The sequence below is a fragment of the Passer montanus genome, unplaced genomic scaffold (genome assembly GCF_014805655.1).
Source record: "Passer montanus isolate IOZ18808 unplaced genomic scaffold, ASM1480565v1 scaffold44, whole genome shotgun sequence".
Taxonomy (NCBI): Eukaryota; Metazoa; Chordata; class Aves; order Passeriformes; family Passeridae; genus Passer; species Passer montanus.
In genome coordinates this window covers 3,173,562-3,198,524 of record NW_024369262.1, presented here as the reverse complement: position 1 = coordinate 3,198,524, position 24,963 = coordinate 3,173,562, and the positions used below count along the sequence as shown (strand labels likewise).

The 24,963-nt window shown below is 41.2% G+C and overlaps 1 protein-coding gene across 1 annotated transcript in view; it reads right to left on the bottom strand.

Annotated features, from left to right (window-relative positions):
• TAOK1 (TAO kinase 1) overlaps positions 1-24,748 on the bottom strand; it is a 69,379-nt gene extending 44,631 nt beyond the window's left edge. Inside the window, exon 1 of the mRNA XM_039720517.1 lies at positions 24,730-24,748. The gene's annotated coding sequence lies outside the window, so the exon portion shown is untranslated. The remainder of the gene's footprint in view (positions 1-24,729) is intronic.
• Between the last annotated feature and the right edge of the window lie 215 nt (positions 24,749-24,963).

Sequence of the window (24,963 nt, the reverse complement as noted above, 5' to 3'; positions counted from 1 at the left end):
GTGACTAACATCCCCTGGGATGCTGCAGAGTAGAACAAGCAAAGCTCAAAATGGTCAGTTGCCACAATTAAAGTGCATATTTCAGTCCTATGCTACACAGACCTCAGAGAAATTAAAATTTGTCCACACTGCACTAAACTCTCTGACAGCTGTCAGTGTCACAGATAACCATTTTCAGGTAATACACACCAATGCACTAAGAGAACGTGCTCGGCCTTCCCTGCAGAAGAGAAGGCAATCACACACTAAGACTATCACCTGTCCATATTATTTCTCAAGTTCCCATTCAGACCAACTCAGTGAGTTAGAAAGTGACTAGAAGGTACTCGGTTACACTAACCATGAGATACAGTAAAGCATTTTTAGTTCCTTGAGAGGGTTCAAAAGTTTGCAGAAACCGAATTTCACCACACGCTTGCTTGTAGATGATTAGCACCGAAGAGCAGCACGCTTTATCCCAACAAATGACATTTCAAGGAACTAACACATCCAAGAAGAATATGAGAACCAGAGCTAAACAAATACCATGTGAGCACAAAATGGAAACAACAAACAGATTTCTGCATCCATCATCCTGTGTCTCCCCATTTCACTGGGAACAAGAGCCACACAGATTTCCACAATGGCTGCAGAGGCCAACAGGAAAGCTGTCCTCTATTACTGAACTATAAACAAAGTTATTTACAATTTGAGACATAAATCTTGTTTTATGTTATAGTCATCTGGTATCCCATACACTTAGCACAGTAACATCTATAAAAACTTCTCTTTGCTGTCAAACATAGCTACACTGTGTTTTTCCCTCACAGAATATATATGACACTTTAAAAACAAACAAACCAAGCAGGAGACCAGTTACAGCCCCTATGATCTTCACAGCTGACAATAAGAGCAAAGACTAAAAAGTGAATATTCAACACAAAAAACTACTGGTTCTTTGCAGATCTTCTTACTCAAAGTAATAAAACAATCAACAAAAACACCCCTCACACCACTAAAAAACAACTCCCTACCACAACATAACTTTAGAAGCTGATATTTAATTTTTTTTTTAAATGATCTGCACTGCTGGTGGTGCAAACAGTTGCTAAATCTTAGTGTAATTTTCTCTGGCATGATCTAATGCACAAGCATCAAATAAGATGGAGAATGAGTGTCATCATAGAACTATCAAAAATGGGAAAAGGGATTTTCTGTTACTTGCATGTGGGTCAGATCCAGGGAGTGTATGAAGCTGAGATTAAATTATCCTCTCAACACACTATTAAAAATTTCCTGAATGGCTTCCAGCTGAAACTGAAAATTTCCACAACTATCCTAAATATGATAAACTGAAACTATTGAAAGAACTGACTTTCAATTTTTTTTTCTTTTACTTGCAATTACACCTGAAATAACAGCTAGATGGTAAGAATGCTTAAAGAATGATTAGATTATAAGAATGCTTAAAATAAGTAATTTTAAAAGTTTCTCTGCAGTATTGAATACTTGACCTGAAAGCACAAATTCTTTTGGAAGCAGCAGACAAATCATTCCCCATTTCTATAAACTCAGAATAAAAGCTTGCAAGATAAAAAAAGATTAAAGCAGTCTAGGAAAAGTAAGAATTTAACCTGGAATGGGAAGTGGAAGAGCTGTATAGTTCATGGGAACACAGCAGAGAAGATGATGAAGGTCCAGCATCAGAAGACTTGAACAACCATCAGGCAGTGCTGATATATGTGACTTTAGGAATGATGACACTTACCCCTGACTTAAGTTTATTGTCTGCATTTAAATCAGCCTTTAAAATTTTAGCCTGACAAATTCTATGCATGGAGTTACCTTACCCAGAAAGATAAAGGGCAGGAATTATCCACTAGAGGTCCTATCACTTTATTTACTGTTCCCAAAAGCCAGGTGCCAGCCAGTGGTGGGGCCTTTCCACAAGGGCACAGACAGAAGGAGTTCTGTTGGCTCCTCTGAAATTCAGGGAATCTACAGCCAGTGTGATACTGTCAGAGCCAAGACTGTGCCCATCCTTCTGCACAGCTCAGCAAACACAGAGGGACTCACGTCCATCAGGTCCCTCATGGTTCCTGGGAAAGCACATTCCTGATCACTGCACCACACTCCTCCTTCAGCAAGCTTGTCAAAACCATATACACTGGTTTTTATTGCTTTGCATTTTTTCAAACCTCTTTTAACCCAGGCTCTGCTCCACCCAGTCGGCCTTTTTTTTTTCCTGTTCTGACAAAAGCAGAGTGATTCTCAAGGGCCTTAACATGCTCTGAACACATGGAAGAGGAGTTACTCTGCTCACAGCAGAAGGTGGCTGTTTCCTTGAATAGCTAAAAATCAGCTTCCTGTCCACCCTCAGTGACCCCAGGCAGATGGCATCAAGACAGATGTGTTCCAGTGACTGTCACAATGGAAGGTCCATCAGCACCTCAAACCTCTCAGAACAGACAGGAATTGCAATGCCCTGACTCATGCAGAACCCCATATCCCAGACTCTTGTGCACTTGGCTAAGCCTCTCCCACCAAGCTAACAACATGTTATTTTTTTCTCCTCCTAGTTCTGCAATTTGGAATTCTTCCTAGAGTGACAATTAAGGAAAAAAAACAAAAACAAAAACAACAAAACCAAAAAAAACCTCCCAGAAATGAAACAAGAAAAGGTTGGAGAAGCAGCAAGGTGCATTTAACTTCTCCCATGCCCTGCAAAGGGGACAAAGGGCACTCAGGAACATCCCCCTTGGGATTCTGCTAACTTACTTTTACCATTTAGTCGTGAGCTGCAGCTCAAACAAAAAAATGCTGACAAAGTAATGAACTTGCCTTTCTCTTAATATCATTCTTTTCAGTACATTTGTTCTCCACACTGGATCCACCAGGGCTGTCAGTCATTAAGGAAAAGGGAGGTGCAGATGAATGACATTCTACACGAAACTGTTAGAAAAATATCCAAAAAGCTGTCACCAAACTGATCATCCTAAAATAATGCCAACTACAAGCAGAACAAAACCACCTGGAATGGGATGAGCAAAGTGGATTGTGGAAGGTACCTGTGGAGCATGGGAAGCACCACTGAGATTCTTTTCCACATTACTTTTCACACCAAGCTCATGTACATGAGATTCTCCTTTGCTTTCTGCCAGTCTCCAGGGGAAGGGAAAAGACAGAATAATTTCATCTCCAGGTGAGGAGACCCTTCTGCTGCCAAAGCCTGAAGCAGGTGAGATCTTAGAGCCATGCTGGACACTTCCATCACTTGCCTTACAGCAGCAAGGGCATTTCACATGGTCTCTATCCCCATGTACACCTCTGCAAAAGTTCTGCTTCCAGCACAGGAACAGAGAACCTTCTCCACAGGAGTTCAGCAAAGAACAGGCATGAAATGCTGTCCCCTTCATCTTTCACGTTCCCTCACCTAGGTATTTCTAGAAGGAATAGATTAGAAGAATAAGATGAATCTGCACCTGGATATTACAGTGAATTCTTGCAATTTTTTGTCTGTGTGAGCATCTATGTTCAAACAGGCTTTTCTTCCCCACTCAGTCCTTCTTTCTTCATCTGACAAGGAACAAGCCTACCATTCCTATAAGATTCCCTTTTCAATTTATTTTTGAAAGATTTCTGAGGAATAGTTCTATCCTGAAAAAACCTCTTTGCAGGTTTTTTTTTCTTTCTCTCTCTGCTTTTCTACCTCTGTTTTTTTCTTTCATTATACTTTTTCACAGAATAGCCTCAGGAAGACACTTTTATGTTGGAGCACTGCTTGCATTTCTCTTATACGTGTACTTGTAGACTCTGTGCCTTACTTTGATTTCCTCTCAAGATTCTGACACTAAAATGTCCATCATCAACTCTTGAATTACTTACTCCAGCACACTTTCTGATCCAGCTGAGCTGTTCTGCTTGGGTGTTTACTTTCCAGGAATGTCACTAACAAAAGGGTCAGAAAGTTGTATTTCCCAAACCTTCTCTGACAAGCACAGGATCTGTGTTTCTGGGCTGAGTGTAAATATTTATTTTTAATTATTTCTACAATCTTTCAAGTTTTCTAAGAACTTAAAAATAACCAACTGGGTAAGTGTGTTCTTGCATTAAAGACAAAATATTCTGAACAAACAAATCTCTTTTGACAGATTTCCTATGTCAGTTATAAGCAAACACAAACATTCCTAACATTACCTATACGCCTGAAAATACTAGTTTTGTTAAATGACAATTTTTACAATGTCACTCACACCAAATCTACAACTGACTCTACCACTTAAACAACATATATAAAAGACAATACCGACGCAGTTGAGAAAAATTAAAGCAAATCTTGCTTTTTAATCCCCTACTATTTAAAGCAGAATATCCCATAAGATCAAGAAGTGCTCACCATTCCTTGACATGTTCAACACTAACATCTCCTGGATGTCTTTGCTTGTGATAGTTCTGGTACATTTATTAAGAAGGTCAGCTCTAAATTTAGTGATTCCTTAGGCCAGCAAAGCTATGAGGAAGGCAACTGGAAAAAATGAAATCTTCTGTTCCCTTTCTTTTGCAATTCAGTAAGTCCACAGTCACTGCCAACTCTTTTCCTTTATTAATGTAAAGCATCACATTAATAATCATTCTGTGAGTGCATCACCTACAGCCAGCTCTCCATGGCCATGTCTCTCCAACCAAGGAGCACAAGTTATAAGGGACCCAGTGTGGGAGATGCTGTGCTGGCAGCACACTGGCCAGGAAGAGGTTAGCAAGAGGCCAGTTGATGAGAGTCAATTAAGTCTAGAGGCAAAAATACTGGGAAACTCCAGCTGTCCATAAAAAAAATTAGTCAGATATCCTAATGGGACTTGAGTTTAAAGAAACCTCTTCTTGACCCCTAAGCAATTCTGTCCCAGAACAATAAATAGAGTAAACGTAAGCAAATTAGCTATTTTGGATTCAGCATAAATAACTCAGAAATAAGCTACTAAAGCTCACAACATAGATAATTACCCTTGAGAAAAGAAGTAATTAAAAAGTGGCAGTATCACCATAGTTTTTGAAAAGAGGCCTGAAAGAAAGCAATTCAAAGTCTTTCTGGTCAATCAGTAAAAAAAAAAATAAAAAAGAAAAAATGTTTAGATTGAGCTTGCAGATGAATTCCCTGGAGTGCAGAAGAACACTCCCACTCCTGCAAGAAGCTGTGTCCAACCCTCCAGTCCACAGGTCAGATTCTTATTTGAGCAAGTATAAACCTGGCAAAACTGATGCCAGTAGGAAGAAATTGAGGACGAAAATAAAGCCAAACACAAACAGAAAAATCCAGGAGAACTCTGTGAGATTCTGCAGGAACAATCTTACAAACCAACAGCAAGAAGCCTCAGGCAGTCACCCAGTCTGACAAAAAGCCACACAGGAGAACAAGGAAAGAGGAGAGAAAGTAAATAACCTGCACAAAGAAGATAACTGGGTATAAGGTAAGGTGCTGTCACAGACCAAGACAGCTGGTCCTTCCACAAACACTTAAATTAAACACTACTGACCTATGGGGATGGGTAAGCAGCTGCCCTGAAGTCTGACGTAGCTGCAGAGTGACGTACAGCTTTTGTCACAGCTGCTGTCCCCTTGCAGCAGCTGCTGCTGCTCCAGAAGCTCCCATCAACGGCTGCAACCAAACTGAACAGAAGAATTAACTGAACTATTAATTAGTGGGAGCAACATGCTAATCACTTGGTGACTGTGCTGCGCTCAGAAGCAGAAAACGAACCATTTATGCACTAGACTACATGTCATTAAAAGAACAGAACAACTCAAAAGGATATTCAAAAAGAAGTGGAAAAAGTACACAAAATTACTGCGAGAATTAGTCATAGGTGGAGAACAGAATCATCACCTCTGAATTGATACAAAACTAAAAAAAGCAAGAGGTCAGATAATAATTACATTACATTTTACACAAGAAAAAAGGCTCTTGCAACCAGAGTGACCACAGATCATGTGTGAATCCTGCATAGTATCTGCACTTAAGATCTGGATGGGAGGGAAAAGTACAAGACATGTTTTATTTAGGGCAGCTGACAGCATCAGAAAGTACACAGGAACCTTTAAAAAGAGTATGAATGAGCAACAAGACAGAGATGAAAGGTCAAAAAGTAAAGAACCATAAAGCAAACATCTACTCTTAAACTAAATATAACTCAGGAGCTGAGCCTGCTGCAGAAAACTCAGCAGAAATTATTGCACGATAATGCCAAAGACAATGTCAGACTGGGTTTTTTTAAAAAACAGGATTAATCAATCAGAAAAATAATACAGAATTTCTGACAGTACTTGAAGAAGTCTCTTCCATGGCTGGAGATTATTCTTCATTCACATGTAGCAGTAAAATTGAAGTATGGTAAAAAAGCATTAGAAATGGGAAGTTGCAAATACCTAAAAAGACAAACTGAGCTTGAGCAGAAAAGGTGTAAGAGTAGTTAAAAATCATAAATAAGGTCATGATAAGTGCTCAGACTTCAAAAACAAATGGAGAAGCCATAAACTATAAGAGCAATATGTTTATAACAGAGCAAAGGAATTCAACCAATCAAGGTGTAAACAGCAAAACGAACCTGCAGAAATGACTGTGAGGCATTGAGCCCAAGAGACAGAGACACTGCTTTTTAAACTAGACTTTTCCAAGAGTAAGAACATCCACAGCCAGGTCAGGTAAGGTATTCCTGGATGCTCCTGGCACTACTTTTGAAGTTGTCACCACTGCCAGAGACAGCAGATAGGACCAGACAGGCGAGGGACCAGAACCTGGATGACAATTTTTATGCTGCTATTCTTCTAAGGTCAAACAAGCACCATCAAAACACACCTTGCTATGAAAAAGGTCAAATTCTCTTAACACAGGATTTTATAAAATCCAGGATTACTATCATAAATAGAAAAAAGGTTTATTGAAAAGCTGCAGGGAAATAAGGAGAGGTTCTAGGAAGGTGCATGTGTGTGATGGCCCTTCAGCACTGGGCACAGGCAGAGAAGCCCTGTCAGAACAGATGACCAGTGAAAGATTATTCTGTTCTTTAGGAATGACCAACCCACTGCAGCACACAGACACTGGCAGTGCAACAAGGATTTATAGCTCTTACTATGTCTGTAACTTGAAGCACATTCAAAAAGGGGTTCAAACATATTTCAGCTTCAAAAGATTTAAAACCTTTCATAGCTGTTAAATCTGTGCTACCAGATTATCTGTACCCATAAATGGGGTAGCTTTAATGAGCAATTATGTCACACGTTTCTAGAGCCCGTGAGCACCTCCTTTCCTGCTGGAATTCCCCAAAGTCACAGCAATTTGTTTTACTCCAGCTCAGGTTATTTTTTTTCCAGTCTTCACGTGACTAAGAACCATTTCCTACACAACATACAACAAGGGGAAGAGGCAAACAGCCAAAACCAAACAAAACCAAAAATTTTAAATCCCCCTTTTTTACTGTTCTACCTACTAGAAGAAATGCCTCTCCACTGGTTTCTGCAAGGTCTGAATCCCTTCTCTTTATGCTTTTCACTTAAAACAAAAAAATAGTTCTCAGTATGTATTAAGATAACAAGCATAACCTTTTAATTTGATGAGTTTTATGCTTTCATGGGGAAAACGCTCATTTCAACTAATACACAAAACAATTTGTGGCTCAGGTATACAGAGTATGGCTCAATGGAATTGTTAAGATCACAGGACTGAAGGTCCAATTAAGTCCTGCTCCTGCTATTTTAAGCACCTTTATAATAGAATCCAATCATCAAATAATAACCAACTCCTGAGAACTTCTTGAAACCACTACTCTGATTACAAGGCTGCTCCAGAACCCCACTCCTATTTTGATTAGGAACCAATTTAAGATTAAGAACTGATTAAGACTGATTTACAGATTTATTACTGTAAGTTTACACTGCCTTACTCTTTTTCCCACACCAGCATTGAAGAGTTCTCTTTTCAATACTGGGAGCTAAGCACAAAGAGAGATAGAACACTGTCCCCTTAAGTCTGTTAGCTGAAAAAAGCCAGTTTTGTCTCCCTTTATGACGCAGGAGAGAGCACTGACTTCCCAGACCATGCTAGCAGCCCTTCCTCACATCTGTCCCAAATGAAGCTTTTCTTTTCTTTAAATCCTCCATCACCATTTTCCACATCTGCTTATTTCCTAGATATGTAGCACTAAATTTTAAAAATCACCATGGCATCAAGGGATATATGCAAGTCTTTTGCATTGTTCCATTTCTAACCAATAAGCCATATTTTTCTATTTCATATCTTTATATATAATAATGTATCTTTCTATATTCAGTATGTTATTATATACTTGCTATTGCATGACCATTCACTTTGCACTATTCCATTTAGGTCCCCATACTGCAAATCCTCCAGCTCATTCAGTCCTGCCAGAGACTCCAGTCCTCCTCTGGATTGAAAATGCCTCCTATCTCTGCACAGCAAATTCCATTAACACAGTCCTTTCACATGTACATCAAGACTAAAACACCACTTAAAACTGTCTGAAGACTGGACCTTGAAGAGCTAGCAGCAGCTTCCCTCCAGCCCAGTTTCCTCACTAGGACCAAGTCATCCTTACACCATTACCCTATGCTTGGCTCTCAGAAATCTCCACCATGCTGCTGTGCCCTGTGGTGTCCTGACCCTGTACTTGCAGTACCCAACCTGGACAGTGCTTGCTCCATCAGCTCTCCAGCAACCATGCCCTGCTGAGGATAATCCTCAGAACCCACCTGTCCCCAGCCATGGGAAACACTGCAGAAATGGTTTTCAAATCAGACATGTGGGTAGGGAAACATACCCTTGCTGCAGATGGAGGAGGAGAAGATCAGAAGTGTGCAAGAACCACAATCCTTTCCACTCCTATGTCAACAGCTGCCCCCATTCCTGCCTGACACTCCCAAGGATGCTCTTGCTCCCTCATCATCTTCCCCAGCTGCTATGGCTGGGCAAGACCTCACCATCACCAAACTGTGGCAATAAACACAGCAGCTCCTGGCACAGACTTTACCAGGTACCAGCACTGCCCCAAATCCACCTAGACAAAGCACCAGCAGTGGGGAGGGGAAAATTGGTTGTGTGACACTGGGAATGAGTTCTACATCCATGGCTCAGCCAGCCCTGGCCTTTGAGCAAGGAGGGAGGCAGGAGGCAGAGCAGAGGGCAGCAGGAGCCTGCTCCCACCCCACATGCTCTGGTCTGTCCAGCCAGCATCTGTCCTGCACTTCAGCAGCTGGGTGGGAACAGAGACCTCCCCATCCTGGCACAGAAGGGAGGTACATGGTCTGTTTACCCAGAATTTTTGGGCATGTTTGCTGAAATTCCAAAACCCTGGAAGATTTGTTGCAGAAGCTCTGATATCGCTTTCACACAGGAACACACATCCTGGCAGTGGGAAATGAGACTGAAGCAGGAGAAGCTTCTAAGGGCCTGCTTCCCAAATTCTGGTAGTCACAGGTCTGCGTGCTACATTACAGCTGTTCTGATTGCTGACATCTCATCTCTTATGTACTTATATACCCATTACCATAGTAACCAAATTCCTCAGAACATATAATGCAATTTTTGTATCTGGTGTATTAGAACAAAATTATTAAGGTTACAAAGGCAAGCATTCCAAAATTAGAAAGTGTCAGAATTCAGACTGCCATCTCCCTTGCCAACCCATCTTCTTTTGCTGCCTCCCTCCCCATCTCCCAGGCTCCCAAGTTACCTCTCCTGCAAACCCCCAGCTCCAGTTCTCCATCAGCTCCAGCTCCTTTCTCTCCGACCCCTCTGCAGTCCCAGTTTCACTGCACTCTGTCCTGACATATTCTTATCTCTCCCCTCTCATCTGACTTTTATACCTCCTGCATTCACACCAGGCATTTTCCTCCTCCACACTGCCTGAGTGCTCTCCAGGAATGATTCACTGAACACAGGACATATTCCTGACAGTCCAGGAACTGGAAACAAGAGGAGCCTCTCCTGCAGGAAAAAGTCCTTCTGATCTCTCCTAGTCCAGGGCTGAAGCATCTTCTGCTGCTCTCCAGGGATAACTGCCTGCTCCAGCACTAGGAGCTGCAAAATGCCTCAGCAACACTCAGTGCTGCTTCACCCTCTTACTGCCACTGCACTGCAAAGGTGGGTCCCACTGGGGAATATGCCCCCATTGAAGGAAGTGCTTGGCAAATACAGTCTCCATCTTGATGGAACTTAACATCAACAAATTAACCTTTATACTTGACCTGCCTGTAGCATTATTTATACACATGAATATATTGCTAGGAGGAAGACACATGCACGGAATGCTGAAGTGCTGTGTTTTCCCTGAACACCAGCACCTGCAAGCACTGTGGAGTCAGGAGTTGAATCCACTGCAGTGGAACACACCTAGAACATTCAGCACGTCTCTCCTTACAAGTTTCCTAAGAAGTCCATCAAACCATGGACTCGGACATCTTTGTGCATGAACTGCCTCTCCACTAGAGAAAAAGGTTGAGCTGATATATCATTCCGTACACACAGAAGGTAAATGACTACACCTTTTCTCCAAAAACTTGCTTTAAAAACATTATCTGTATATTTTCTGGTTTGGCAGTGTTATTAATTGTCCTGAACATGAGGGATGAAAGAGCTAGGTCAACATCTGCACCTGAAGCAAATACCTGGAACAACAATTCATAAACAAGGCCCACAAAGCAGTTTTAATGCCAAAGATTCAGTCTACCTGGGTTAACTAAGTATTTTTAAAAAATTTTCTCTGGTACACCAACTCTTCAGCTCTCAAGTAAGAAATGCAGCACTTTTTTGTGGTCTGAAGAGAGGAGGAGAGACCTTAAGCCACTTGTATGTATCTACCAAGTGCTACAACATTTTAAGGCTGGAATGGCAATTTCAGCTCACATAGAAACACACCCATCCTAAATTTGACAGAACAACTGTAATCAGAAATTGGTCTATTTCAACAGCACAAATCCAAACACCTCTATATTTCACAGGTTCTTTGTGTGCTCACACATAAAGCCACTTAATCCAGCTGTTCTCAGCAATCATTCACAAAAGCAAATGAATGAAAAAGAAATAATTAGCAACCATTTCCACTCCTACCCTTTAACTGAGGGGAACAATAATTTGACTGCTTCAGTCAATGGACAAAACTTATTTTCTGTGCATTTGAACAGAAGGTTAATTGAGATATGGTGGAACCAGCTCTCACACTCGGACTTCCTGAAAACAAGGTTGTCCTGCCTGTTTCAAGGACTTTGGCCTCAACTTTTTCAGGAAGTGAGGCAGGAAGCTTCCAACAGGTGACTTTTCCAAGACTGAACTGATCTTCAGGAGCCATAAAGGAGTAGTGCTGCAAACAAAAAGCCAATTAAACTGATCTTATTTTTCTCCTTAAGCCTCGCTGGGCTGGAAGGCTGTGGCCTGGCCTGGGCCATGCTGGCTGATCTGAAGGCAATCAGTGATTTGGTCCAAGCTAAGCCACGCTGCTCAGAGCCACACAATTGTGCCATCTAATGAAAGATGGGAGCTGCAGAAGATTAAAGCTCCTACCCAGAGCAATAACCACACAGCACAGCTGGAGCAGGACTGAGCTCTGTGGTTTAAGGGCCTCCTTAAAATGGTCTGCAAATATGTGACAGAAGAGGCCTGGCTCTAGCAAGACATGAAGAAGCAAAGCATCAGGGAACAAGGACAGTCACAAGAACAGCTCCAAGAGAGCAGGAGCACAAGGGATCTTACCAGAGAGGTGCTAGAAATTTTTGAAATTAGTCACCTGCTGGTCTGTTTTGGTATTGGGTTTGTGTTTGTTTGGGTTTTTTTTTTTTTTGCTTTTTTTCCCCTCAGAAAAAGGGCTGGATATTCTTTCTCCAAGCATCAGGGAACAAGGACAGTCACAAGAACAGCTCCAAGAGAGCAGGGGCACAAGGGATCTTGCCAGAGAGGTGTTAGAATTTTTTGAAAATCAGTCACCTGCTGGTCTGTTTTGGTATTGGGTTTGTGTTTGTTTGGGGTTTTTTTCCCCTCAGAAAAAGGGCTTGATATTCTTTCTCCGTTTTGGCAAATGGACAACTCACATCACACTCCTCTGACATGACACCTCCTAGAGAACCTCCCATTCCCCTGGAGAATTAATCGAATGTTTTTAGACAAAGCAGAAGAAGTTGGCTGCATTAGAGTTTCAATACTGGAGTGGTAAATCTTTGCAGAAAAGCAGCTAAGTTGGTGAATAACAGAATCATAACCACTAACATCTTCTGCCTCGAGATCTCAGCCTGCCTCCAGTCAGAGAACATGGGGGCCAAAGGCTGTCTCTGCTCCAGTGGATGTTTAGAGGTAGATGTTATCAAATTCCTTCCACATCTCTTTAGATTTCAGGAGACAAGCACCCACATCACACAAAAAAACCACCCTCACATCTTTTTGTCAGCCAGCTCCCTGAAGGGGCAGAGAAAGGAGGAGCTCCTCACCCCAAGAGGCTGCCTGTGAAGGGCACAGGTAGGGTGCAACAGCAGAAAAATACAGGAAATTTTTGCACTACTGCAGTCTGCACTGCACCTTCTCCAGGGATAAATAAAATTTCGATCTCCACAATCTCCATGGCTGTCAATCTGACACCTTTTGTGAATACTAAATTCACACATACAAAGAACTTTCTCCTTTGTAGGTTTTGAAACATCTCACATGCCGTTTCCTACTGGTAACAGAACAAGCAGCATAATTTCATACCTGGCAATTTGAAGCCTCTTTCAGCAGTTTGGAATAATGGATTATGCCTTTTGTTTGTCAGTAGGAACAGACAAATAAGAGGAAAAAAAACAACTGCAAAGTTTCAAGCAACAATTCCTGTATTACAAGAAGAGCTATTTTCTGACTGTTCCTGTTGGCTAATAAACAAAGGGAACATCAGGTGTCCATTTTATAAATTCTAAGGATCTGGGATTTTTGAACTGGGAAAGTAGGACAACCTCCTGATACCTTGGGCAGATATATCCCTAACAACCAACCAGCAAAAAGCAAGAACTGCTCCCTCATCGTGCATGCAGCTCAGTCGAGCAGCCCAGCTGGACAGGGAGCTACTGAGAGCTCAACAGGCCATGCCAGAAAACACTATTTACTTTTTGGACACTAACTATAAAGAGCAACCAAGATGTAATTAAGGTTCTTGAACATAACAGGGCAAAAAATATCAGCTCCAGTGCTGCTCACTGGCCAGAAGTTTTTAATACAGCTGGACAGCTTCTCAGAGACCACCAGCCCATCCTCTCACTATCAATATTCACTTTAGAGCCTCCAAAAGCCTCAAAATGCCTCTCTGCAGATTATTTTGTAAAGTCATACTGAATGAGGGAATATCTAAAGCTCGAGCCTGAAAAAGAATAAACCTATCCCTGTTTACAGGAGCTGTATTGCTCAGTATAGCTAACAAGCTGCATGAGAGCCAACTGCTGCCAGGCCACAAAAGGGCTCCCAGAAAGAAGGAAAAATTCCAATACATTCTTATATTAATATAATTCCAAAGGCTTGAATAAAAATCATCCTGGTTATATCAGCCCAGCACTTGGTTTTGGCTGATCCCCTGACTCTGGCCAGGGCCCAAAAGTAGTCTTGGTGGAAGGCTGCTGCAAGTACTACCTTGATATCTGTACAAACACCTGAAATGTATGGGACAGTTCCCTGGTAGAAATTCACATAAGCATGGCAAGAAGACACTGTGCAGTGCTCATTTAAATATCTCCAAAATAATCAAAACCAGAGAAAGATTATATTAAAAGATAAAAGATCTCAGAAACAAGGAATATTTGGATACTCATAAAGTGCCCCTCTATATTTGCATCTGGCACAAAACATGCATCCCATCCTCCAGCAAGGCAGCAAGGAGTTATTTTTGAGAACTTGATAGTAAGAACTGAAAAGAAATAACTCTGCTTCTCTTGCTCTTTCTTTCTATTAAGCTAATTCCTGTTGTATAAAGTCAGCTTGAAAGCTCCTTTCAAAGAAAAAGGGGGAGGGAGGATAGGAAGAATCAGATCTGCTTGTTTTTTGCATTTGACATTCAGGTCTCGTCACCCTGTTTTGTTTTCCTGGAGGACGCGGCGGCGCAGACCTCGCAGAATGATGACATCACACCTACCAAAAAAGCAAAACCCAAACAGGAGGGAAGCAGCTCTCCCTCAAACGAGCTCAGAACACCAGCTCTGCTTCTGGCAGCTGCCTTCTGGATAATTCAAAACTCAGTGGGTCTGAGGGTAACCAAATATTCCCTTCAAACCCCTGGCCCAAGTGAGCAGCCCATGAAAATGGGGAAGGGGACAGTCCTGCTCCTTTCCAGACCAAGCAAAATCAAATTAAAAAGTGTTTAGCTACTGTTCCCCTCTAGAGATACCTTGAACACTACATTGTTTTCTGCCTGTTTATACCTGTTTTATTGTTGGTTAGGAGTTACAAAGGCAAGTGGCTTTTACCATGATGAAACAAAGCAAAGTACAGCATGTTTAAACTGCTCAGTAAATTGGAAGCTGCTCTTTCTGAAATGCTTTATAAAGTTATTTTTTCTCTATGAGGCAGGCATTCTGAGCAGCATCCTTCCTGCAGAGCAAGGAGCCATGCTGCACCAGGAACAGAGGAACTGCTAGGTGTGCATGCATGCAGAGTGCAGCACCTGCACAGGATAAAAACACACCTCTTGTGGTGAAAAGGTGTTCATACCTTGTCTGTATTTATTAAAACTCAGGAAAGGCCCTTGCCAGAACATGTGTACCCACTGCTCCACGTCACAAGGAGATTTACCCTTCATGTAATACCTGAACCCAACACACTGACATGATTGGCAAGCTCAAAAATAACAGGTTTTATATGAGAAATAGCTGCCAAATCTTGGAAGAAAATCTCCATTTAAGACATCAAACTAAATAGCACATGACCAGTCTCCTTGCTTCTAACAATTTATGACTTCATTTTCACAACAACAACAACAAAAAGAAACAAACAAAAAAAAAAAGCAGGAAAGAAACAAAGAGAATTACAGAAGTGGAAGTTACTACATATTCAGTGGTCACATGGTTCCACTTATATCTACTAAACAGCACAATGGTGACAAAGCATTTGATTGATTTTGCTGTGATTTTTTGGTATTGAACATGAAACTAAGAAGACTGCCATCTCTACCTTATGTACAAGCTCAATTCAGACAGAACACTAATAATTCCTCAAAGCAGCAAAACAAACCCAGACTTGCTATTAACTTAGGGACAATGCTCCACCAGGACCATCAGCTAACCAGGGGTTATTCTCAGATTTTGTCCCCAAAAATATTTATATTTTTTAAATATGCCCTCACAGAGGATCTCACATTCCTCCACAGAACTCAAATGTCTTGTTATTACTCTACAGAAAAGGTTCTTCATCCAGAGGGTGTTGGGCACTGGAACAAGCTCTCCAGGGAAGCACTCAAAGGCAGAGAGTTCAAGAAGTGTTTAGACAAAGATCTCAGACACGTGGTGGGATTCTTGGGGCACAGGAGTTGGACTTTGATGATCCTTGTGATCCCTTTCAACTCAGAATATTCTGTGATCAACTACCCTGAGAAATCCTCTCATAACAATGACTGATTTCAGATTAACAAATGGCTGATTTCAGATCAAATTCAATTACAGACTTCTGTAAAGCACCTGATGTTTTCTATAGAATTTGACTTCCAATGGTAAAACAGTAAGTGCATTCCAGATCTATCTCAAGATCTCAATCTCCTGTCCCAGCAATCAAAAGGAAGGAAAATGAAACAAGCAATTGCCTTTAAGGAAGCATCAAAAACAGGTGGTAACTCCAATACAAGATGGAATTCTGCTTCTAAGTTTGAAGTGTGAGCTCAGTTGTGTTGGATGGGCCCAGTGGAGCGTGCTGAGTCCTGCTGGGTTGACTCTGGAGACCAGTCAGGACAGTCGGACAATGACCATCTCTGTAATTTTCTGTTTACATATTTACAGAATGTATTTAAGTGGTGAGACCGTATGTGTCATGGCCTTAGAAATGCTAATCACAGGCATGAAATCACATACAGAAAACCCCTAAATCAGCAGGTGCTCACTGCCTCCAAACCAGAAAACAAGCAGACAAGTAGAATCACAACTCACACCATCCTCTCCTTCCACTCATGCTGCTCCATATCACCCATGCTTCCCCAACACCTATGTAAATAGGTAGGTAGATTTTGCAACAGGCATAATAAACAAGTATGAACTACTTCAAACCAACACAGGTAACATTAGTTTTAAAGCTGAAAGCAGCTTTTGGAGAAAGCTTGCTAAATTTCAAACTCCATGTCTGTGGCAGCATGGGAAAAAATCCCTCAGACAAACAAGGTCCCAAAATACTGAGCACTTTCACACGGGTGCTCAGATTCCAAGGTTTTAATGCTTTTTGAAGTTATTCTAGTTTAAAAGGATGACTGAAACAACAAAATTCTTAATTTTATTATTTCCAGGTAAGCCCCAGCTATTTCACTGCATAGTTGTCTTAAATGAATCCCCACACTGCAGAGACAGGTACAGCAGAATCTAGAACAGATGAAAGTTACTGGTGATGAGCTGAGCAATGGCTCATTCTGCAATGTTTATGGATTCCCAACAGGCACAGGGGCTGGAAGCTCCTCTTCCTTCCCAGGGCACCAGGTGAGAACCCTTTCAGCTTTTTACAGCAGTGTGCATTTGCATTACACAATAACCAGACCCTGAAGAAAAGGTGAGATTCAGTTGTGGCAGAGACTGCACAAACAGGGTGAAAAGATACACTGCCCTCACAGATCTCCATAAAAATGTCCAGACAATACTCAAGTCTTTCAATTTTATATGCACAGGAATATTTTTACTTAGATGGGCAGCCCCCAGTTATCCCTGTGCATGACTGACTTAAAAAATGAAAAAAAACTTAGATTGTTGTTCATCAAGTTCAGGGACTGATTTACAATGCATTAAAAGCCCTTTTCAGATTTATGTAAAGATAAAAATCAGCAAAAAGTCACATAATAATAACAAAAAATATTAAAATTTTCAAGATTTAGCCAGCTTATTCATGACTAGCATTAAATTGCCATTATGTCAAGAAAAATCTCCATATTGCTCCTATGATGAAAGAAGAAACCCCATCCCTGCATTTTCAGCAGGTCAGGCAGACTTTCAGAGGGAGATCTGGGACGGTGCTGCTGCTGAACTCTGAGGTCTGTGTTACTCCACCACACCCCAAGGCAAAGCAGCATCTCCTACACTTCTGCTTCCACCTTACAGCCTGGGAGGAGCTGATGCAAACTGGGAACCAAGGAGACAAATTCTTCTACCCCACCACCACCAGCCATCCTGAGCAAATTACTCACTTCTCCACCTGTACTTCAGTATCCCCACCTCATGAATGTGGAAAATAAATATGCCTTTATCATCCATTTGAAACACCTTGAGATTTGTGGGTGAAATTCAGAGCACGGAATTACTATTATTATCCTGCTAATTCAGAGAAAAGTATAAAACCATCACATATGTAAGATAATATTTCTTTGCTATAGCTTAAATTTCTATTTGTGTATTAATATTTCATTTCTTATATTAATAGTAATTATAACTATTTCTGTTTAAACATAAAATATTTGTAATACCTACAGAAAAACATTGTGATTACACCAATTTATAGTCACTAGAGTAATTAATTTTCAGTACCAGAGATTCCCACAGCAATGGGAAGACTATTCAAATGAGGATCACACACCCTGGTGCTGGATCAGCCACTGTGGAGAAACTCCAGAGCCCAATGTGATGGCCTACCTGCACAGTGGTCCAGAATTACCAATTCCAACAACAGAGGAAAACATAAGAGACTTAAAATAATGTGCTAATTAGTATTTTCAATATATAAGAGCCATTCAAGAAAAAGCACTAAAATAATTGGGAAAATTTAGAGGCTTTTCCAAAATATTTTTTAAAACTGAGCATCCAAAATTCCATGTCAATTTTTTATGCAATAAACTAGCAAATAATTCTTTAAATGTTCTTTATGGTTTTATGACTAACTATGAGCTAGTGAAGGTAAATCATGTACTTTATAAGTAAACTATTTTCACGTTAGTCTAGTATTCAAAGCACTCTGCATGTTATTGTCAAATCAGGAACAAATCTTTTGCCCAGTCTTGTTTTTGCAAATAAATTTACATCATCAGTATTGTAATGAAATCAAAGCAAAGGTGAGGATGAAGACTTCCTTCTTCCATAACATTTTTTTTAATAAAAAACCCATGTATTCAGACGTCTTCTTAAGTACAGATTATCTTAAGTGTTTGGCTCCCTGTGCTCTGTCCTTCCAGTCAGCAATAGAAATGTTGAATTCTCTGGTCAGTTCAGGACATCTGTGTAGGTTGATCTGCTAAGAATGTGGTCAACTACTGAGCTAGCAGCTGACAGCAACATCTTCTGAGAGCAGAAGGAAATATCTCCAGTGATTGTCATGCAACCAACTAAATTCAGCCCCAGCATCCTCACTAAGCCCTCTTCTCCCACCTCCATGAGCACTCCAATTTGTACAGATCCGGCCACTCAAGGTGGCTTCTGGAATGGAGATGCTCTAGGATTTCCTTGCCCACGTATTGTGGCAAATGAAGGGGAAAATAACCTTCCATCACTTACAAAGGACAGATGATCAGCATTCAGATGGGTTTGCCTGCATTCTTGCTGCAAAACGGGCAGGTCCCAGCAAGAATTAAAAGGAGGTTCTACCACACACCTCCAGCCAGAGACTAACCTAGTTTTAAACACTTCAAAGCATGTGTTAGAGGGGGGTTTGTGTGGAAAGGGAAGAAGGAAAATTAAGCCAAAAACACAGGTAAGAGTTCAGGGTTTGCCTATATGGCAATTAACCCATAATAAAAATGGAGCCTGGCATTCTTTGCAAGGCACTGCCTCTGAAATGTATCATTATTTCCTCTGACATGCACTTCTAGGAGACAGCAGGAATTTTTGTCAAGGCCAAGGTTACTCTCTTTTTTAAGTGAAGTTGCAAGCCTTCATAAAAACCCCAATCTAAGAGCCTGGCTGCACACCCGGCCACACCAAGCAAGTATAAAGGGGGGTTTGTACAGCTCAGCTGATGCCAGCGAAAATCAGATCACTGCACCTTAGTCTTTATGGGTGGCAAAACCACATTACTGCAGTCAGTCCAGCACATAATTCTCAAGACAAGACTTCAATACGCAAAGGCTAATTTAAAAAGCCCAAGGAGACAGAGGAAAGTGATGGATTAAGGGCAGAAGATACTGTGCTGTGCACAGACCCTGTGTTCTGTTTGACCCTCAAAGAGGGACACAGCTTACCTAGGGGTACAGGGCGAAATCATACCAAAATAGATTCCAAACCCAGGGTTTAACTAGTTTGCTATCTAGGCCAGGAAACAGTTCTGGAACACATTTAACACAGTTTAATCGCATCAAATCACAGCTGGCCCAGAACTGATTTTAACAACTGTCAACTGCTCCTTGAAACAGGCAAAGCCAAAAAGAAGATCACAGCACACAGTTTACAAAGAGCACAGAGACAACCCAAACATCCAGAGCAGCAGCAGCAAAGCAAGGCACATTCAAATCCCATGATCTTTATTCAGATTGGGTTACAAGGAAGTGGGAACTGGGAGGAGTTAATGTTAGTGACAACTGCAAGCCAGAACTAAAGGAGAAACATGTTGCACTGCCACTGGGACACAACTTGAGAAATCCTAAAAACTGATGGAGAAAGTTACTGCACTACTTACTGGATACCCGTGGCCTATTTGAGAAACAGCACTAGCAAAAATAACCTCTCATCTCAGCTGGGGAGGGAGGGACAGTCACCAATTAAAAGGGGACTGAGGTGGGAAATGAGAATTGCATATTAAGAACGGTGAAGGAGGCAAAAATAACAAACATGTGCAACAGCACATGAGATTCTTTCCAAGAAATCTCAGTACAACATTTCTCTGGGCATGGGCTCATGGCTCTGTTACTGCCCTTGAGCACTGGAATGTCAGGGAAGAGGAAGGATTGCTGGGTGCTTGAAAACAGACTGAACACATGGATGGGGAGCAAGCCAAAAGTGTTACAAGAAATGCTCCCTACACTTTCAACATCCTTGCACTTGCATATTCTCCTGGACCCCAAAGCTTTCTAGACATTAGAAATTAGCCAGAGCAGAGTGAACTGAAGCTGAACCAGCAATGCAAAGGAAGGACTGATCCTAAGGACCTAACCCCTCAAAATCTGTGTCTAGCAGTGCTCAACTAATGGCAGAGGGCTAAAGGGAAGTAAAAGAAGTTTTAAAGTTTAGGTGAGCTAAGTGAAAGGCTGAAAGCAACTTTATTCACATTTTAAGAAATCAAGTGTAATACATATTGACTTTCAGTCTAAAGATATAGCAAAAATCTCTGAGATTAATAGTAAACATCAAAAATTTTCCTTTCAAATACAGATTGATAAAGCTGACATGCAATAAAAGCTTCCAATGAAACTCACAGGCACTGTTCCCCCACATTCTGATAGGAGGCTGTCCTGTAAAAATGCTGAACTCAATGAGTGTAGGAGAAAACTGTTTTTATAAAATTACATCTCACTCTAAAGAAAATATTTGTATGGCTGTAGCCAGGAGTGTAACAAGGGTCATTGGAAGATCACAGGCACAGAAAACTGAAGAGCCTGCCAGCTTTAGAGTTTTGTGACTTTTACTTTTTTTCCTCAAGATCTAACTTTTCCCCCCCAAACAAAACATTTCAAGCCTTTTCCATCCTAAGGACAAGACTCAATATGTAAATCTCATGCTGTCACCCCATTCTGACCCCTAAAGAAAAATCAAAACTGTTTCCAGCCAAGCAATACAGCAAGCAAAACTATGAGCTACTGCCCAGTTGTATTAAGAAGCCATCATCACTCTTAACTCATGTTGGACTGTCCTCACCAACCCCTAAGAGAAAGGAAACCTCACCTCCAAGCTATAGGTGTGTAACTAATGCTGTAGATCTGTCCTCAGCAAGCTCTGATTAAACTGGAGAAACTCCTCTGCTTAGACAAAACTTATTGCTGCTTTGGCAATTTCATGTTTTGTTTACAGTGGCTACCTTGCCTTTTCTTCTGGCAAAGAAACAAAGATTTAGCAGAATGTCAAAAAAAAAAATCCAAGAGTAATAATGCACTGACTTCCCATCAAGTGTTAGAAGTTCCTAATGGCTTCCCTTTCACAATTTAAAAAAATACTGTAATTCCAGTGATCATCAAGTTCAAAAATTGCTTTAAAAACCACGTTTGGAGCCCCCACTGTGCTGGCTAATGTCCACTGTGTTTCTAAGGGCCTTCAGAAAGTATTCCCTCCTCCATGTTCTGTACTGTAAATGAGCACTTAGGCAAAGAGGAAGGAATAGTGTGTAAAAGCCAACTCTGCTTTTAAACAGCTCTCTATCTTTTCCTACTATTTTCTGCACTTCTTCCCCTCAGACACTTTGAATTCCACATCTGATTTCATGTTTTTATATTTTAAATTTTTTCACAGGAAGGACTCTCCCTCTGGAACTTCACATGAGGGGATTAGTGATTTTCTGACCCTTTGTCCATTGAATTTTTTCAGTCTTCTCCACAGAGAAATCAATGTATAATCAGCAATGCCTCAGCATGTTAAAGGACAATAAAAACAAAGAATCCTGACACAGAACCCCTACAAGTTTAGCAGAAAGTGCCACCAGCCACCTCTATCTTTAAATCTCATTGCTGGCTGTGGTGGCGCAGCCCAATCCTGGGGTGGTCTCTAACCTCACCTCACAGTGCACTGAGCCATTTCAGATCACCAAGCTGACACAAAACTGTATTTTTCCTTAGGTTAGCTTTCTGCTGGTGCAGGATCAAAGACCAGAGCCAATGGAATGACACATGGAGAAGCAGGTGGGGGACAGGACAGCACACCTCAGTCAGGGGAACTTGCCAGAGAGCACCAGGCTGCACACACCAGGGCTTCATCCTGCACTGTGTCCATCCAGAATGAGCACTTTGTGGAGAAGAGTAGGACACGCTCTTCAATATTATAGAAAAAAAGACAGATGTGGGTCTCAGAAATATTAAATCATCCTGCTCTGTGCTGTTACAGGCAAGCTTGTCCCAAGCATGGTTAACCAGGAGAGGACAGAACTGAAAGCTTGCTGTCAGACCCAGGAAACTTTCCAGTTCAGACGTGACTCCAGTCCAGGGTTGAAGCTCAGCTCTTCCCTTTGTTCAGGCTCACAAAAGGGAAATAAAAGTAAAATCCTTGACACTACACAGCACACTTGAACAGGAAAAAGGTAATGGCCACCCAGCACCACTGCCATTCAGAAGACAAGAGGGTGGCTCACCCCTGGTAACACCAAAGATTTTTATAATTTCTAGTATGCACTTCAATCTAACAGTATGCTGTTTACATGATTTTAATATGAACAGGAACACAACAGAAAATGCTTCTAAGATAGGATCTTAGTGATTATGGGAGTGTTCTTCAAAACACAGTGAGAATGGAATAAGACAAGTGGTATTTACCATAGCTTCCTCACCACTTCTGGATCACAATGAGAGCCAGATCCACCCTAATTATCTTCTTACTTGACAAAATACCTATACTGACAAAATAAACTTCTATGAGGCATGTTCTGCAAATGACCTTACTCCCTACTAAGTTAGATCAGAAGTATATCCTTGCAGAAGTGACAGACATGAGAGACAACAGCAGCAGTATATCCTGTCTGTCTTTGCTAGAAAGAAAATTACATCTGAAAACCAAGTACCTGGAAACCACCTAACGTTCTGTTGAGTATGCAGGGGTTGTGTCAAAGTGGAACTCACTACTGCAGAGTCAGCTACCTACAACATCTTTAAAACAAATCTCTGAAATTGCTGCCATATCTATTGTTCTCTACAAAACGTCCTCATTACAGGAAATCCACTACTAGGATACATCTGAAGATGTAATTATTAGTGTGATATTTGTTTCTCTTCTAATGAATCTCACCAAGCATAAAACCTGAGACAGTCCTACTATTCATTAAAAACATGTTATTCTGGAGACAAAAATGGTTAATAGAGCTAGAGATAAAAACTGCACAATTGGAAATGTTATTTAGCTGGAAGTAAACATTTAAAGTTCTTCAGTTTAGCTTACACCAGATTTTAACAGCAGGACATAGATAACTTTTTCAAATAGTATAACTTGAGGCCTAAGCCATTTTATCTGTACATAATTTTAATGCCAACATCTGGTCCTGTACAGGCAACACTTAATTCAGTCTACTTAAAAAGAAAAATAATATCCAACTATCCAAAGAGTTTTTACTTCAGGCAGTTGTATTTCAACAGGACTGAATTTAAAATTAGGCTGTCCTACCAAAACCACCTTCTCTTCACTGAGATATTGTTAACAGAGGAGAAAAACCTTCTGCCAAGTTCAAAGGACAAACTGAGGTTCAAGTTTATCAATGTATTTCAGCCCATGGATAAAAGGAAGAGGAGTCCTAAAAATGGCAAACATACCAGTCAGAACTAGGCCAGTGTTGTGGAGAATCTAATATGAAGGCTCAAGCCAGTCGTTGATTAGGTTTGTCCTTGGACATAAGTAGCAGAAACTATGGCACACTATGAGGAGGCAAGGCACAAAGGCAAGGAAAATATAGGCTCAAGAAAAGCATACCAAAAACTGCATTTATTGCAACACAAGTTGCTATTCTGTAATCCTGAAACATGAAAACAAACCTTCCCTAGTGTCAAAATGTATCAGTTTTCCACGGTTTTCACTATTATGTGCTATCTGCTAAAGCTGTTTTTCAGACACTGAGGATTCAAACTATATTGTTCAATTTTATATATATATATATATATATATATATGTATTTGAGGTGGTATTTTTGAAACATTCCATCTGAAGCACTCCAAGCTGATAAGCTTTATCCAAATACATAAAGCAAGAGCCATGTCAAACACACTATAAATAGCATTAATAGTAAGGAATCAATAACATCCAAACCTTTAGGTAACATCTTATTAATCCGCCCTTGGCATGCATGGGCACACTGCTGTAACGGCTCTCAAAATGCAATAGTCAAAGGTGAAGGACACAATTTGTTCAACTAGTTAATGCAACTGCTATTTAACCAACAGAGCCACTAAAATGCCACCTAATGAAATACTCCATACCATGATAAGCAGCAGAGACAAGCACGATAAACATGAAACGTTTTTCTAAGAAAATATATTAGAAGTCCTCAGGGCTGTTACCGATCTGTCATATTTTTTTTCCGAAGGCATGTAAAAGATCTACATTTGACAACAACCATTTTAATCTCTGGTTCTCTCTCCCCCCCCCCACCTCATTTCTTGTACCGCGCCCAACACAATGGTACAACTGCATCTCCCAGGTATCGTCTTGGTATTTATTTCTGCTTTCACAGTGACAAAGGTCAACTCTAATGCTCCAAAGATGCTTGCAGCAAAGCTGGGTGAGAGATATTTCTAACGACATACCCACACGCGGGTTACAGAAATCCAGCCTCCATGAGATGTTTTAATCTGACAAATTAAAATGATTGGGAAACGCTATTTGGGTAACGGAATCGGCCGCCACATGCATTGCTGAGGGGGGGAGCAATAAAAGGTCTTTAAAATAGGTCACTTTCAGCCAAATCCCACACCAGCACCGAACAAAATGGTATATACACTGAAAACTCACCGCTTGGGGAGGAGCGAGGGGCATGGAGGAAAAAAAAAAAAAAAAAAAAGAAAAAAAAAAAGGTGAAAAAAATAAAAGGGCATAAATCCGCGCGGGTCACCGAGGGACCCCAAACCCCCTCCGGGGGCCGGGGCTCGGCCGGCGGAGCCCCCGGGGGAGCCGCAGACAAAAAGGGCCGCGGCGCTGGGCACGCCTGGCCGCGGGGCCGGCCCCGGCCCCAGCCCTGGGCCTCCG